A 7,297-nucleotide genomic window follows, 5' to 3' on the forward strand; every position below is an offset into this window, starting at 1 on the left:
CTTACACGACGTGACTGTGTCAAGCAAAATACTTCTAGTGGTGTATCCGAACACTACAGGTTTCATCTTCCTACTCATCCGAATTAGCATATATTTCCCACATTTAGATCTAGTTGGTATTCATCACATCAACTAGAAATTTTGTCTACGTCGCCTTGTATCTTTTTACAGTCACTCAACTTCGCCACCTTACTGTATACCGCAGCATCATCAGCAAATAACGGCGGACTGCTGCCCACACAGTCCACCAAATCATTTATGTGTATGGAGAGAACAACAGCGGTCCTATCACACTTCCCTGGGGCACACCTGACGATATCCTCGTCTCTGATGAACATTCACCGTCGAGGAGAATATACTGGGTTCTATTACTTAAGATGTCTTCGAGCCACTCGCATATATATATATATATATATATATATATATATATATATATATATATATATATATATATATATATATTGCTACCTTCGTTGACAGCCTGAAATAAGGCACCGGGTCAAACCCTTTCCGGAAATCGAGAAACATGGAATCTGCCTGTTGCCCTTCATCCATAGTTCCCAGTCTATCATGTGAGAAAAGGGCAAGCTGAAGTGTTGCACAAGCGATCCTTTCTAAAATCATGCTCATTCGTGAACATAAGTTTCTCAATCTCAGAAAAATGCATTGTATTCGAACTGAGAATATGTTCTAGGATTCTGCAGCAAACCGATGTTAAGCATAGTGGTCTGTAATTTTGCGGCTCAGTTCTTTTACCTTTTCTATATACTGGGGTCACTTGCGCTTTTTTCAAGTCGCTTGAGACTTTGCGGTGTGCGAGAGATTCGCGATAAATGCAAGGTAGGTAAGGGTCCAGTGCCGTAGAGCGTTTGTAAAACCGAACTGGGATTCCATCGGACATAGTGACTTATTTGTTTCCTCATCTTTTAGTTGCTTCCCTGTAAGGTGTCAGGCAAATCCAACACCTTCCATGAAAACCCTGACATGATAAGCAAATCCAGTAGTATGTCACATAGCTCCGAATAAATCGTGACATTAAATCAACCAAAGTAATACGAGTAACGAATGAGCAAATAGAATACCACAGACTAACACAAGAATGCCTAAATGCATGTCATACCTTCCCACCGTGAGACAGACGCAGTTCCGAGGGGAGAAACGAGAACAGAAGCCGAGAGCAGAACCGTGTTAAGCTAGAAGGCCCTACGATAAGGGACGGACACCCACGTTGCCAGCTAACCGACAGGACCACCCCCCAGCCCATGTTAAAAGCTAGAGCCCTCCAGAAGAACAGTATAGATCTTACGATAACACTAAAAGGGCCACACCAGCTGCAACTTTTAGCGTGAGACTTTTTCGCGTCTCTGTTACGTTGCAAACTTTAAAAACATTGCCCCATCACGAAAAGTATAACGCTTCTCATTGGATAGACAGAATTTTTGTAGGTGGAGCTTAAGGTTAACATTGAGATCCTGATTGGTCATATGAAAACACAGCCAGATAGTTTTTTTTAAACCAACTTCGGTAAATTGTAGTAACGAGAAGTTAGGAGAGAGTTGCTTCGGGGACGGCAAGATGCATGGAGCTGCGCCGGCCGCCGCCCCCTGACGAACACCGACAAGGTAATGTACGCACGCGATGCCGCATTTTTGAGCGCATAAAGCTTCACTCAGAACTGCAGAAGTCTCATCGGTTACATCCCCGTTTTGCGTAATACTAGTGTCGATCGTCAATTAAAGCTCATAGTATTCACATTTGCTACGTAAGTTAAAATCTGAAACGCGATGATTTTTCTGTTATATAATTATTGAGAAGCCACATCAGCCACTGTAATTTACGACAAGTTAGATAAGTAATTAAAGATAATTGAGGGTCACTGTAGACCATTTTGATAGTTTTCTCTTTCGTGAAACTTAATTTAAACCTATATTATAGATGTGATATGGCGTAGGTCATCCTTCGATCCATTGTAGAACTTGGAAACCCATTCAAGGAATATTCGTTCACATTTTTGTTGAACGCAGTTGATTTTTATCATCTTGTATTAAAACATTTCCTTTTATCAATAGTGCAATTTATAACCAATGTTTTGTGAGTAGAATAAAATTTCCAGTGGTAAACTTCACTGCTTTTTCGACGTTATTTTAACAGCTAACTAAAAATAGGAAAGCCTTGAACCCCTTCCACTAAATTTAGTTAGTATTAAGATTCTTTTACAGGGAGTGCAGTGGAGCTGACACTGAAATCATTAAGTATTTGGTTAAATCATCGCTAGTCTCACTGAACTCTTCTGAACTCTACATGTCATGTGTGGTCTGGCGCCTCCTTACCAGCAACAGGTCCCAGGTTAAAACTAGTCAATTCCCTAAAAAACACGTTCGGAGCGTCGTTGCGCGAAAGTGGTAGGGAGACACGACTTAGAACAAACAGACACCACGCAGAATGTTAGATCCCTACGCTAGGAATGTTTATTGGTTGTTTGGTTGGTTGATTTTGCGGAGGGGACCAAACAGCGAGGTCATCGGTCCCGTCGGATTAGGGAAGGGCGGGGAAGGAAGTCGGCCGAGCCCTTTCGAAGGAACCATCCCGGCAGTTTCCTGAAGCGATTTAGGAAAATTACGGAAAACCTAAATCAGGCTGGCCGGACGCGGGTTTCAACCGTCGTTGTCCGGAAAGCGAGTCCAGTTTGCTAACCACTGTGTCACCTCGCTCGCTGGACACTTATTACTGTGTAGTCCGTACGCGACTTTGTCCGATGGTGAAATAATGGTATGTTTCTATGAAGTAAGAAGTAGTAATCATGCGCTAAACGTCCATACTTCAGTGCCTCTGATGTTTAGCCTCCATCAGCTAATGCGGATTCTTAGCAGCCAAGTAATGCATCTTTCTTACATTCATCTTTCCATTGTTTGTAATGGTAACGTTATGTTTGAAGGAAGAACCTAATGGAACAGAGTGACAGAATTTGAAACTTTTTCGATTACATTTCGTCGGTTGTTAATAACCGAATAGCAGCCTGAGCTCTAATTTTTCTGTGACCGTGTCCCAAGAGATAAATGCTAATTGGGTTAAGCTGTTTTGGGAATCGTTTCTAATCAGAATGCTGCTACTGAAAAATGTTAAACATCAGAAAGAGTTTTTCACTCTGCAACGGAGTGTGCGCTGTTATGAAACTTCCTGGCAGATTAAAACTGTGTGCCGGACCGAGACTCGAACTCGGGACCTTTGCCTTTCGCAGGCAAGTGTACTACCAAGTAGAGGGTTTTCTGCAATAATCGATATCATGATATTTTACGATATTTCAGCAACACATTGTGGCTAGACACAGGGCTATTACAAATGATTGAAGCGATTTCATAAGTTCACTATAGGTCCATTCATTGACATATGGTCACGACACACTACAGATACGTAGAAAAACTCTTAAAGTTTTGTTCGGCTGAAGCCGCACTTCAGGTTTCTGCCGCCAGAGCGCTCGAGAGCGCAGTGAGACAAAATGGCGACAAGAGCCGAGAAAGCGTATGTCGTGCTTGAAATGCACTCACATCAGTCAGTCATAACAGACACTTCAGGACGAAGTTCAACAAAGATCCACCAACTGCTAACTCCATTCGGCGATGGTATGCTCAGTTTAAAGCTTCTGGATTCCTCTGTAAGGGGAAATCAACGGGTCGGCCTGCAGTGAGCGAAGAAACGGTTGAACGCGTGCGGGCAAGTTTCACGGGTAGCCTGTGGAAGTCGACGAATAAAGCAAGCAGGGAGCTAAACGTACCACAGCCGACGCTTTGGAAAATCTTACGGAAAAGGCTAAAGCAGAAGCCTTACCGTTTACAATTGCTACAAGCCCTGACACCCGATGACAAAGTCAAACGCTTTGAATTTTCGGCGTGGTTGCAACAGCTCATGGAAGAGGATGCGTTCAGTGCGAAACTTGTTTTCAGTGATGAAGCAACATTTTTTCTTAATGGTGAAGTGAACAGACACAATGTGCGAATCTGGGCGGTAGAGAATCCTCACGCATTCGTGCAGCAAATTCGCAATTCACCAAAAGTTAACGTGTTTTGTGCAATATCAGAGTTTAAAGTTTACGGCCCCTTTTTCTTCTGCGAAAAAAACGTTACAGGACACGTGTATCTGGACATGCTGGAAAATTGGCTCATGCCACAACTGGAGACCGACAGCGCCGACTTCATCTTTCAGCAGGATGGTGCTCCACCGCACCTCCATCATGATGGTCGGCATTTCTTAAACAGGAGATTGGAAAACCGATGGATCGGTCGTGGTGGAGATCATGATCAGCAATTCATGTCATGGCCTCCACGCTCTCCCGACTTAACCCCATGCGATTTCTTTCTGTGGGGTTATGTGAAAGATTCAGTGTTTAAACCTCCTCTACCAAGAAACGTGCCAGGACTGCGACCTCGCATCAACGATGCTTTCGAACTCATTGATGGGGACACGCTGCGCCGAGTGTGGGAGGAACTTGATTATCGGCTTGATGTCTGCCGAATCACTAAAGGGGCACATATCGAACATTTGTGAATGCCTAAAAAAACTTTTTGAGTTTTTGTATGTGTGTGCAAAGCATTGTGAAAATATCTCAAATAATGAAGTTATTGTAGAGCTGTGAAATCGATTCAATCATTTGTAATAACCCTGTACTTGCAATTATGGTTAATCACAATACAGGTCAATAGTTTGGTATATCGTCACACGTTGTAACAATGGTTAATACATACAATCCTTATTGTCCAGTGCGTTTGATTTTCGGCACTCCATAAGCTTTCTCAACACTCATCAGTGGTATCATGTGTCACGCTTTTGCTGTAACGCTTTACTGAGGGCCAACACGCAGCGGCTGGGACACTCTCAGCCGATACGACATCACGGGACAGTTTTTCCAATCATAACAACCTCGACAGGCTCACTGACAGAAGGCTACGCCCACCTACTACGACATCCACTCACTTGGTGCTCACGGTACTTGCCTATCATTGGCTTGTGTGGCGAAAATGTGTTTATCTCTGAGCAAGGAATCGTGGACCCGTTACAAATTCCGTGCGTCTTCTGCAGCCCCATTGCTTAATTTGCCGGTGAAGTGGCAGATGATGTGGATGGATGCTGTTCGCGTACAAAATGTGAACAACACTGAAGCAACGTCTTCGGAGCTAATATGAGGGTTATGGCAAAGTGCTGCCAGGGCCGCCGACCGCGGTGGTCTCGCGGTTCTAGGCGCGCAGTCCGGAACCGTGCGACTGCTACGGTCGCAGGTTCGAATCCTGCCTCGGGCATGGATGTGTGTGATGTCCTTAGGTTAGTTAGGTTTAAGTAGTTCTAAGTTCTAGGGGACTTATGACCACAGCAGTTGAGTCCCATAGCGCTCAGAGCCATTTTTGCTGCCAGGGCCGGCCGCTGTGGCCGAGCGGTTCTAGGCACTTCAGCCCGGGACCGCGCTGCTCCTACGGTCGCAGATCCGAATCCTGCCTCGGGTAGGGATGTGTGTGATGTCCTTAGGTTAGTTAGGTTTTAGTAGTTCTAAGTCTAGGGGACTGATGACGTCAGATTTTAAGTCCCAAAGTGCTCCGAGCCATTTGACCCTTTTTTTTTTTTTTTTTTTTTTTTTTTTTTTTTTTTTTTTTCTGCCAGCACACCTATTTGGTTCGCACTGCTCGCGGTACTCTTGCTCCTTACGCACCACATAGTATTTCAGTGTCCTTCCAAAAACAACTTTTTGCACATTAGCTGATTTGTTTTTCGGGCTACCTTAATGCATATAATTCGACTGTTCCCTACGTCTACATATACATTTATATTTTGCGAAGCGTGCATGCATGGCAGTCGATACGTCACCCTGTACTAGTAATTAGGGCTTCTTCCCGCGCTATTTACGTATGAAGTGCGGGAAAAATTATTCGCTTCTCATTCCTTCTGTGTTCTGATTAGAGAAATACATGACTACTATAAATTATTCATTAGTTTTCTAAGCTCGATGTTCTACAATGTACCACATGTATAAACATAACAGAGCCGTAAACTCGTCAAGCTTGCATTTTGCATACTACAAATCTTGTATGAGAGCTCGTCTGATCGCAGGAGAGACATCCAGGTTCGTTCCTTACCTTATGTAGCAACATCCTGTCAGTGGTCACACACATCGGTGCATTCTCTGGGCTGTTCCAGGTTCTCGGCAGTGAGGGCACATGAACATGGTCCCTTATATACTCCGAAGGAAAAAGCCACAAGGCCTTAGTTGAGGCGACCTGGTAAGGTGAGGGGGTGGAGGTGGAGGGGGGGGGGAGGAAGAAGGGAGTCATCTAGTCCATTCAGTGGCGCGGAAGTTGATCGCTTAGGTGGAGATGTTCCAATGAGGAGCTTCTTCGTCTTGTTTGATGAGGAAATTCTGGGAATCAGCTGTCAGTTGCGGAGAAAAGCACATCTACAACATATCAACAGTCTTCAGTGAGAAGACAAACGGCCGATACAGACTCACCTGCGACATTGCATGCACTGCGTCTTCAGGCCACAAGTGGCCCATTGGGACCATCCCGCCGCCGTGTCATCCTCAGCTGAGGATGCGGATAGGAGGGGCATGTGGTCAGCATACCGCTCTCCCGGTCGTAATGATGGTTTTCTTTGACCGGAGCCGTTAATATTCGGTCGAGTAGCTCCTCAGTTGGCATCACGAGACTTAGTGTACCCCGAAAAATGGCAGCCGGACGCGGTGGTCTAGCGGTTCTAGGCGCTCAGTCCGGAGCCACGCGACTGCTACGGTCGCAGGTTCGAATCCTGCCTCGGGCATGGATGTGTGTGAAGTCCTTAGGTTAGTTAGGTTTAAGTAGTTCTAAGTTCTAGGGGACTGATGAGCTCAGATGTTGAGTCCCATAGTGCTCAGAGCCATTTGAACCATTTTTTGAAAAATGGCAACAGCGCATGGCGGCCCGGATGGTCAACCATCCAAGTTCCGGCCACGCCCGACAGCGCTTAACTTCGGTGATCTGACGGGAACCGGGGTTTCCACTGCGGCAAGGCCGTTCTCTTGAGACATTGCATAGGAGACATTAACCATGCGCCACAATTTCATGAGGATTTTCGGTGCCCACACTCTCACATTGTGACGATTAACCATCCCAGATGTATGGAAGGTTGCTTCGTCGCTGAATACTAGCCCGGAGGCGAAACGTTCATCCGCAAGGGCTTCTTGCATTGGGGTGCATAGTTGAAAGCGCCGGCCATAATCGCCTTTGAAGCCATTTTGACTATTTTTCGACCGTTACTGTCTCAACAAATATGTAATGGT

At 45.2% G+C, this 7,297-nt stretch overlaps 1 pseudogene; it reads right to left on the reverse strand.

Moving 5' to 3' along the window:
• Positions 1–6,918: 6,918 nt before the first annotated feature.
• On the reverse strand, positions 6,919–7,036 carry LOC126261508 (5S ribosomal RNA; annotated as a pseudogene).
• Between the last annotated feature and the right edge of the window lie 261 nt (positions 7,037–7,297).

Source organism: Schistocerca nitens, chromosome 5, assembly GCF_023898315.1.
Source record: "Schistocerca nitens isolate TAMUIC-IGC-003100 chromosome 5, iqSchNite1.1, whole genome shotgun sequence".
In the NCBI taxonomy this organism is placed as follows: Eukaryota; Metazoa; Arthropoda; class Insecta; order Orthoptera; family Acrididae; genus Schistocerca; species Schistocerca nitens.